This window comes from Echeneis naucrates, chromosome 11 (genome assembly GCF_900963305.1).
Source record: "Echeneis naucrates chromosome 11, fEcheNa1.1, whole genome shotgun sequence".
In the NCBI taxonomy this organism is placed as follows: Eukaryota; Metazoa; Chordata; class Actinopteri; order Carangiformes; family Echeneidae; genus Echeneis; species Echeneis naucrates.
Genome location: NC_042521.1, coordinates 19,537,360 through 19,548,666, shown reverse-complemented (window position 1 = coordinate 19,548,666; position 11,307 = coordinate 19,537,360).

Here is an 11,307-nt window from a genome sequence, read left to right as displayed (position 1 = left end):
CTGGAGGTCACTGCTCGACAAAGCCACGTCATCCACATCGATCAGTAGAAACAGGCCATCCACCCTATTTTCCAGAGAACCTACCACAGGGCCATGGTCATAAGCCTTTTACACATCCCCTTTGGAAAAACGTGTTGGTAAAATTGAGGAGCTCTCAACTCTTAGTTGAAATCAACAGCAACCCATCCACCCTGTAGACAGTGCAGTTTTTCCGTCCTGAGAACCCAAATGTCTTACCAGAATGTCTGTGGGGCCAAATGAGAGTCTTACTCCATAGCCTCGCCGAACTTCTCCCAAGTCTGGGTTTTTCCTCCATGACTGCTAAAGCAGCACAGCATTTGGCCTGTCAGTAGTTTTCAGGTGCTTTAGCTGAATCATTCACATTACATCTTCCCACCACCCATGAGATGTAGTTGAAGCTCTGTTGACGGTGGGAGTTGAAGACCAACCTGAGTGCCGGGCATTTCATTCATTTGGGTCTTCTGGGACTTTCCGACATCCTCCCAAGCACTTGATGCAACTCACCACCAGGTGGTGATCAGTTGACAGCTCTGGGGTCTGTTTCACAAAGCAGGTTCAACAAACTCTGAGTCTAACCCCGAACTCTGAGGTGATCTTCTCTGAGATAGGAAACTACAAGTTTTCGGCTCCAGAACAGCAGATTTGAGTTAGTTTGATCGACTCTGAGTACCTGGAGTTAAGCGATAAAAAGACAGTGAGTTTGAACGTGTTTAGAAAGAAGTGCAACACCACTGCAGCTGTCAAAGAGGGAGATGGCGTAGGAGAACATTGTTTCTCTGGACAATGCGCAAGTTTAAATGTAGTCCTTTGCAATCACAGTAATATTACAGGGAAAACTGCTTGAATGGTAGCCTATTTATTTATTTCATTTAGGTGCAATCTCACATGGCAGCAGTTTAAGATTAAATATAAAAACTTTGTTCAAACAGACAAGACCTCGGCATGATCTCATGGGGGTACCTCATTTTGATCATGTTTCTATCTGCCTGGTGGAGCCCCCTCACGCCACAACAGACCTTGTAACTAATCCAAAGATTTAGTTTAAGTCAAATGAAATGAAATGACATCAGCTGTATTTGTATAGCGCCAAATCATAACAAAGTTACATCAAGGCACTTTACATATAGACCAAACTCTTTATAAATTTATTTAAAGAGACCCAACTGATCCCTTGATGAGCAAGCACTTGGCAACAGTGGCAAGGAAAAACTTCCTTTAAGAGGCAGAAACCTCAAGCAGAACCAGGCTCAGGGGAGGCGGCCATCTGCCTCGACCGGTTGGGTTGAGAGTGGGAGAGAGAGAGAGAGAGAGAGAGTGAGATGGGCATTGGAGGGGGTGGGGTGTAGGCAGGATCATGTTGCTGCATGAAGTTCATGGAGTTGAGCTGTAATACAGAATTCATGAAATATGGGACCAGCAGGTGTTGCAGGAACATGGGATGGCGATGAGTCACCACCTGCAGGATTAGGACAGGGAGAGAGAGGAGAGGAACTGGGAGAGACAGAGACTTTGGCAGAACATGGTTAGTAAATGCAGTATAAATGCTTAGAACTGGATGAAACTGTCTTTTTTAAGAAGGATGGTTTTTATCAACGAATGCAAGGGGGGGAAAGGAGAGCGAGCGAGACGGAAGGAGAGAGAAAGCGGGAGAGGGGGAGAGAGGGTGACAGGGAGAGACAGGGAGAGACAGAGAGAGAGAGAGAGAGAGAGAGAGAGAGAGAGAGAGAGAAGCTCAGTCCTTCCCCCAGCAGCCTAGGCCTCCAGCAGCATAGCTAAAGAGTAGAGGACTTTAACTTTTTAACTATAAGCTCTGTCATACAGGAAAGTTTTAAGCCTGGTCTTGAAAATTACCTGGTTGGCTTCATTGATAGGTACAGCTGAGTATCATCTGCATAGCAGTGGAAGTTGATGCTGTGTTTCCTGATAATGTTGCCTAGAGGAAGCAGATAAAACATAAAGAGGATTGGTCCAAGTACCGAACCCTGCGGGACTCCATGACTGACTACAGTACATGAGGAGGAGCTGTTGTTAACATGAACAAACTGATGTCTATCTGATAAGTAGGATTTGAACCACCTTAGTGCAGTTCCTTTAATTCCAATTGCATGTTCCAGTCTCTGTAGTAAAATATTATGATCTATGGTGTCCAATGCAGCACTAAGATCTAGAAGAAGTATGGAGGTTGATCCATTGCCTGAGGCCATTAGAATCATTGGAGTCATTGGAGACTTTAACCAGCGCTGTTTCTGTGCTATGATGGGCTCTAAATCCTGACTGAAACTCTTCAGACAAACTGTTCCCATCCAGATGGTCGTGTAGTTGTTTTGCTACAGCTTTCTCAATGATTTTAGAAATAAATGGAAGGTTCGATATGGGTCTATAGTTTGCCAAAACATCTGGATCAAGATTAGGCTTTTTAAGCTGGGGTTTGATGACCGCGGTCTAAAGTGCCTGAGGTACATAACCCAGAAATAAAGTCAGACTAATCAAATCTAGAATGAACGGCTCAATTAAATAAAAGATCTCTTTAAAGAGGCTAGTTGGTACTGGGTCTAATAGACAGGTTGACGGTCTGGATGATGAAACTATAGAAGCTAGCACTGAGAGATTCAGAGGTGAGAATGATTCCAGATGTAAAAGAGGCATTGCAGCTGATTCAGGAGTTGCTGTATTCAGTAGGAGATTTTTATCTAACGTAGGCAAGAGCTGATAAATTCTTTCTCTGATCGTGAGAATTTTATCTGTAAAAAAGTTAATAAAATCATCACTGCTTGGAGCTAAGGGAATCTCTGGTTCAACTGAGCTATGGCTCTCTGTCAGCCTGGCTACAGTGCTGAAGAGAAACCTGGGGTTGTTCCTGCTTTCTTCTATGAGTGCTGAGTAATATGAACTTCTAGCACTGCAGAGAGCTTTTTTATATGTTTTTAGGCTATCTTTCCAGGCTCTGTGAGACCCTTCTGACTTACTGGAACACCAATTTCTTCCTAATTTCCTTGATGTCTGCTTTAATTTGGGATTTGGGAATTATACCAGGGAGCCAGCCTCCTCAGATTGCATGCTTTCTTTTTGAGAGGGGCGGCATTGTCGAGATTCGAATGCAGTGTGGCCATAGTGCTAGTCACGAGGTCATCAACCTGCATATGGGAGAAATCCTCATTTGAATTTAGATATGGCATTGTTGGGAATGATGACTGAATGTTCTCTTTAAATTTAGCCACAGCTGCTTCAGATAAACATCTTCTATAGCTGAATTTATTCCTCAATGCTGTGGAGCCCATTAAAGTAAACTCAAATGCAATGAGGAAATGGTCAGTCAGGAGGGAATTTTGGGGATACTGAGGTATACTGGGTATACTGAAACATATCACTCATCTAGGATGAAGAGCTCGAAGGAAACTGTTTGCTGCCTTCACAGAGAGGAATCCAGAAAGGCTTAAAGAGGTAACAGCTTGATATGTTATTGATAGTTCTCTTCCCATCCACATTTCTTAGCATTGTGTGACATTTAGCCTACACTGAAGTATTAACACATTCTCATCCTTTTAACAGGGCATGGCTTGGCAGCAGCAGGAGAGTCCCTCAACTTCCGCTCCACAGATTGACACAGTGAGATGGATTTTCAGTATACACCAGAGGTTCATTCTGGAATTTATGTGCTGTATTATTTAATAGCACAAGTTAGAGGTGGGTGCATGGTGAATTATGACACATCTGCCATCTGTGATGTCTTGATGGGCACAGGAGTTTTCTTGCCTGCAGACTGAGCACCAGTAGGAGGAGCTAGCGGTTCCCATTGTGATGAATGGCCATTGGGCTGACCATTCCCTCTTAAAGGTACACATAAGTGGCTGCTCCACTTAATCCACTTAATTCTTTCTTGTTTCCAGTGGCTTTTCTACTGTCTCATCTATGGTGTCCTCCACAGTTTCACCCACTGACTCAATCTCTACTGGTGCCATAGCTGTCTTCTTCACTGCCCCATCTACAACCTCTTCTACAGTGTCCTCCACTTAGCCACTGTTCTGGTGTTGTAAACTTTCATGGTGTTCAGAGCGCACATCACTCTGCAGCTCTCAACGAACAGCACCGGCTGCTGCTGTGAGCCCCGCCCCTGCCCATTCAGCCAGAGAAGAGAGGAGATCATCCTCTCTCTCATAAAGTAAAAATAAACTAAAAAGAATGGCAGGGATATGGATATCGGCAACAGAGCATGTGAAATAAAAAAAAGGAAGTCAAATGGCTAGTGGAAATTCTGATTGGCTGGTAACTTTAGAGAGCCACCAGCCACCCTGGCACATTGGAGAAATTGATTGTGGTAGGACGTTAGCGGAAGGCTACATTAGCGTTCACATGAACCGTTGCCATAGTGAAGATGCTAAAGCTGAAGCCGTAACATGAGCTCAACAATCAGCATTATCATCACCAGTGTTGTTAACTTAGTGTCTTTGTCACTAGATGTAGCAACTGTTTGAGGTGTTAATGGAGACCTTTCTGATGTAGACCGATGTGAAAGCTCACATTGCTCTGCAGCTCTTAACAAGCAGCAGCTGTGGTGCTCAGTCCCAAAGCCCTCACAGCGCTTAGACTCAGCTTCCACCCAAAGGCAGTCAATGCAGATAGGAGACCCCCCCCCCCCCCCCCCCCATTACCGTTCAAACTGCATATGAATCAAATCTGATCTCACCCTGGATGTGAATGGAAAGTTTCCCTGTAAAAAGACGTTTGGCTGCTCTACATTGTAACTTTAAACAAAACAGGACAAACTTGTTTTTTCCTATGTAACAAGGATTAATAAATGTCATGAAGTTATTCAGAAAACTGATGGCCTGTGTTCTGACTCCTGTCAGTAACTGAAAAGGTTATGTTTTCCCCTGGTGGTAATTTTGAGTTACTGCAGCTTTAATGAGCAGGCCCTTTCAGAGTTCGTGCACAGGCTACACGGTGCTACACCACAGAATTGGTTGTCTGAGACTTGGACTGGAACCAACAGTGAGTATGGTCGAAAATGTTTATTTAGAAGTTATGTGGCACTGTGATCTTGAAGAGGGCGTTTGACACATTTATTTTAAGTCACGAAAACCATGCTAACTTGCTCATGCCAATCGTGATGCTAACCGTTAGCAAGAGGCTAGTTTAGCTGCTATGGCTAATTTAGTCCATTGTCAAGCCTTATTTGTGTTATATGTTATGCTAATGTGTGAGCCATTATTGTCGTTTACTGTGTTAATGCTGCCTCTTACCTTTGAAAGCAAACTGTAAAAAAAGAAGTGTGTTTACCTTATTTAATAGTGGGATGTAACCTGTAACCTTACCTGGTTTATAACCTGAAAAGGAAGAACAGTGTAAGAGTGTTGTTGCATATATTTAATTTCTATTGTAACATTGTGTCTATTTCATTGTATTGCAGTTTTACAAAACTGAGAATATTCATTAAAGCATACTCATGGAGGTCAAGTCTGAGAAAAACCTCTGTCATCGTCTGACAAAAAAGCACCACATTTCAGGAAAACGGTGTCTGACCAAAAGTATTCAGTCTCAGAAAAACCTATGTCATGTTTATGAAATACCAAGTTGGGTCTCAGACAAACTGGCCTCAGACCAAACGGCCTCAGCCAAAACATCATCGGACCAAACATTGTCAGGGAAAAAACAGGCAGATATTGCCCAGCAGAGGGGGCTCATGTGGCAGAAGTCCAATTTTACGTCTTCAACGTGTGGCAAATGATTAAGCGTGTTCGGAAGAACTCTGAGGGACAATCAACTGGTAATGTGTAAATTTTAACATTTTCTTACTTTAATAAGCAGTTTGACAGTAATGTTTGCACATAACTAGCGCTGACCATTTTAATTTCCAGCCTGGTAGTAAAGGGCTGACTTCATTGTTCATTCAGTTTAATTCATTTTCCTCTCTTTCCAATTTAGTATTGTTGTATAAACTGGTGACGAGACGTCCCCGATTTGGGTGCCCTGTCCCCGGTTAAATCTGTCCAGTTAAACTAACGTAGTAACCTCACATAGCGGTATCCAGAAACATAATGTGTAGCAGATGTTTTACTATGGTTGCTGAGGCGACTGAGGATGAGAAATAGGCAATGGGACCTACTGAATCAGTCACACTATGTGTATTCTGTTAGCCGAGTGGTTAGCATGCAGGACTCTCATGTCCTAGATCCCAGTTCGAATCCAAATTGGAGGACTTTTGCTGCAAGTCTCCTCCCCTCTGTCTCCCTATTTCCCTGTCTTTTAAGTGTCAAATAAAGGTGTCTTGTGCATGAAAAAAACAAAAACTCATCTGTATCCGTGTAGTTTCGATAGATAGCCTTTGTAGAGCTTTTGTGTTTAAAAAGTGCAGATATTCCCAAGATATATTCATAAAATCCGTCAGCTAAATAATACATGAGTTAAATAAGGTAAGAATCTGTTTTGTTTTTCACAGCTATAATGGTAAATGCCGGAGACGCATGAATAAAAAATTCATGCAGCCCTAACAGGGGTGGTTATTTTTTTACTACACTACTTTTAAAAATCTAAATACTTTAATGGTAATACTACCAAACTAGTACTGAAACTTCTTATTGGCTACTGATTTAATGCACATTGTCAGAATACATTAACATTTACCCATTATTTATTTCATAATGACATCATTTGAATTTTGACTACCGTGCTGAAAATGTCCCATTTCAGAAATCTGGTCACCATAAGGTCGCCCACATGTAACAGGTAATGTGTAAATTTGAACGTTTTCAAACACTAACCAGTTAAAGTTTTGTGTTTTTAGATGCATCATAGAAGTAGAGGTTTGACTTTGTGGCTCAATCATAGTTAAAAACTGAAAATTGAGCCTGTTCCATGTATTGTTCCTGAATGATTTGTAATGTTATGTATTAAGAGTTTATTTTGTTTTTCAGAGATATTGTCAAGATGTCACTAAATCAGGATGAAAGAAGTATCCTTACCCACCAAAGAACTTGCATTTCTTATAACAAATAGACTTGTTCAAAGACAACTACTGTATGGCCAAGATCTTTTAACTATGTTAATTCTATGTATCAATTTTCATCCAGGGTTGAATATATGCCATCATTAAGCTACATTTCTCTAAAACAGTAAATTAAGGAAGATGGTTTTCCATCTTCCTTAGTAGAGTAGTGGCCGATTCACACTCTGGGAATATACATCAGGGTATTGAGCGTCAGTGCCAAGGAGGTTTGTGGATCAGTCATCTAACTTGCCTTAAGTTGTATAGATGAACTGAATGATGATGAACAATTACGCTTTGGCAATGGCTTCAAGCAGAGGGATATCTGCTCCACTCTTGCTTCATTTGGATGCAAAATAAGGTGTGTGTGTGTTTCCTCAGATCTTAAAATATTTTTATGTTGTTATATGGGAACATTTGTGCTTATGAAATATTTTTGTTTGGACAGTGAGAGGCACCTCAGAGTCTGTGAATCTGTGCAGGCAAGCCTTAAAAGTACTTTAAATCAAACACTACCATAAGAGACGGGATTCAACAGGAAGCAGGAAGCCCTTGGCTAAACAATTGCAGAAGCTATGCAAACAGGCTACAATGCATTATCATCTGACAGTAGTCATATTGCATTCATGATTGTATGGCGATTACTACATACACTGCTTAACTTTTGGCTTTCACAACCATTTTCTCTCTTCTATTTAGAAATGATGTTGTTGATGTGATGCGACAATTAGATGCCAGTGGTCTGCGAAGGCGGTATCCAGGCCAAAAGAAAATCTATCACAGAAAATACCACAGCTGTGGCCCGAATGATATCTGGCACATTGATGGTACACCTTGCATGCTTTTACTGAAACTGTGTACAAAATTCGCTATATTACAACTAAAGTATACACTGCAGATACGTTTTCTTTTCTCACAGGTAATGACAAAATGAAGTTTTTTGGGATGTGGATACATCTCTGCATTGATGGGTAAGTAAATTGGTCTACTAATGGGTCTTATTCACCAACCCATCCTATGAAGAAATATGCTCCTAAACCTCACTAATGCAGATTCTTGTAATCACAAATGTTTTCTGATATGGAATCATGTCTGGAATGAAACCTTCTTAAGTGCAAATTAAAAATCATGAGCACCTTGTCCAGAGTAATCATAAGTATCAGTATTCCGGGTGTCTCTCTCCCCGCCCGCCTCAACCTTAAAGCTTGCTGCATTCAAAGTGATGCCATCCACCCATTCACCAACTTCTTCAGCCTGCTGTCATCAGGAAAGAAAGAAGAGCCCCGAGGCCAGGACCAGCCGACTGAGAGACAGCTTTGTCCTCTGTGTTGTCAGAACGTTGCACTGTCTCCCCTCTACAAAATAGCCTGTACAAAGCTAAGGCCTGATATAATTGTGCGGTCTAGGAGTAGAAAGAAAGTATATTTCAAAGAGCTGAATGTCCTGTGGGAGGATTCAGTTGAAGAAGCATATGAAAGGAAAAAGCTCAGGTATGCAGATCTAGGTAAGGATGCTGAGCAACGAGGACTTGTCCAGTGGAAGTAGGATGTAGAGGGTTTGTAGCCAGATCTGTTGTTGCTTTGTTGAGGGAGTTAGGAGGAAGGGGACAGAGTGTGAGGAAAATAGTCAAAGAAATGTCAGATGAGGCAGTAAGATCCAGTCAGTGGATTTGGATTAGAAGAAGTAATAGTAGCCAGGAGCCCAGCAGGGGGAGCTCTTAAGATAGACAGACTCTAGGGAGAAGCAGAGGAAGAAATCCAGGAAGAGGAAGTGTATTTAAGTGGAGGGTGTGGCCATCCCTACTTTTATCTCCACCTCTTCTATTTCTCCCCTTTACCCGAACCAGGGTCTGTATCCCCACCCCGCTTTCACTGGTGCAGTTGGTGAGAGGTCAGAATAGATGACAGTATTGCTGCTTGAGATAGTTGTCTTTGTGTGAGGAGCAGTGATAGCTGGCATTAAGGGAGTGACTGGGACACCAGTGATCACTGTTTAGCCTCCTGGAGGTGTCATGGGCCTAACTAGACGAAACACTGGTGAAAGGAGGTTCCCACCTGATGACCCCAAAGACTAGTTAGTGATTAATTCCCTTACAACAAACTTTGCCCTGCCTATGTGCCCTACAGACAATATCTGAGTCTGGTCCATTTTTTGTTGCACAAGTTTTTGTGTTATCAGGCAAACTAAATTCTTTGATGGAGGCATGTACACACGGAAAACCAGAGAATAGTATGCCTCTGGCACCTTTGGTAGGCGGAGGCATAAGGTGTAAGGCGCACAGATGTATTCTGTAAAACTTGGGCGCAAAGCTTTCTATAGCACAGGAAATGATGTTAAATTAAAAAATAGAAGAGATACATTTATCTCGTGGTGGATGTCATGCTCTGTATCTTTTGCTCCTCCAAACATGATTTTCTTTTAATTGCTGCCGGGGTACCCTGAAAGGATCTTCCGTATAAATAGCCAAATGTTCCTTGGCATAGAAGGACGCCTTCATTAAACTTGATGAGGGAGCAGTCTACATACAGACACGTGGCAGATACACTAAAGGATGCAAATATACAAAAAACACATATTTTCTACATTCTAATTAGATGTGTTCCTGGAGCCTTATCTATGACATGGCAAGTGTCTTCCATATACAGGGTTATTCAAAAAGAATGTACTGACTTCATGACACATTGCTTCTGTTGTCATACATCGTCATGGAATAAGTTAGTTTTTTCTGAGCTTTGAATGATACAGGTGCGGTGTGGATGCTTCAATGCTGCAGCAATGTTCAGTTATTTGTTCACCTTTAGAATGGCAAGTGTTCTTGAGTTAACAAAAACAAATTTGGTTTTCACAGTGCTGCATGCTTTTTTAAGTTGATTCACCCCTCCCTAAGAACATTTGATGGTGGTTTCTACAGTTTCAGTAACATCAATTACTTCAAACATCGAATAACAACTGTGATCAACTCAGTGGATAATGATATGCTGATATGTATCTGGGAGGAGTTCTATTATGTTGTTGATGTTGCCTGGACTGCAGGTATTGGCAAAGTCAAACACTTGCAAGACAGGAAATAAAAGTGGATTGTGAGTAGAAAACTTGTAGCTTGTCCAGAGTTTTATCCTGCTTTTCCTTATAAAATTGGTTCATTCCTCTTGAATAACAGTTGTTACTTGAATAACAGTAACAACTGTACATACATGACACACCAGGATCTGAAAACACATTTTCAAGGGAAAAATACTATACAAATGAAACTTACTTGGATATATTTTAGTGGTCAGTGAATAGCTTGTGTAGTAGTATAAATTTAGCAACCTCCAAAAATAACTACATACAAGCATACTTAACTAAAATACTTGTAGGAGGGAACATTCGGATTTTATGATGTAGAAACCTTCACTTGGCCATAATGGGACCTCTTATATGAAGACTTCCGTCGCTCCATATCCTTTTTCTGGCTTGTTTCTGGCCCATCTCTTCCTGACTGAATTGGACTTGACTCGCTGTTCACCCTGAGCTGTGAGAGCTGTTGAGCTGCCCCTGACCCTGAACTACTGCTGGAATCCTACAAACATAAACAGTGAAAGCAAGGTTTTTCTATTTGTATTCAGAAACAATGCACCACAAGCTTGGCTATCGCAACTACAAAGTTCTTTCAAGCTTCTAGTCTGGCCAAGCTTCCGTATCCAGGGACTTCTCAGAGGCGGGCATAACCTGCATCTATCTGATGCCTCTGTATGCTACTGGTCGAAGCTACAATCTATCGGACCACTCTTTCCTCAGACTTGGCTACCAGCGAGGCCAATGACAGAACTAGTCTGTCATCATCTTAAACAGTCCTCAATCGAGCCGTTGGAAATGCTTGATTTTCTTTGGCGTCCATTCTGGGGGCGATTTGAAATGGAAAAGATAGGCAGCTTGGCCAAACTGACTTGATTACAAAATTTGGTGCAGCGTCAAAGAAAGTATTGGTGGGCCCAGGCGAGTGCACCATCGTTGCTGAAACAATGATCACCACTGCTGATTAGTAAGGTGACGATTTCTTTTGTACGCTGTGTAGACCTATGTATGGGTGTCAGTCAGTCCATTTCATAGCATAGAAATTACCAGATGTCACAATTTATGGGATTATTTTCAAATTTGCCCATGGACACCCCTAGCACAGATGGCTTGAAAAAAAATTTAAAATCACAGCAACAGCACAGCTCTTTCAACAAGGTCAGAAGGGAAAACAGGTCAAAGTAAACATATCCTTTCTACTACATAACTTTTATACTTGAAACTTATGAGCATTGCACTAACAGATA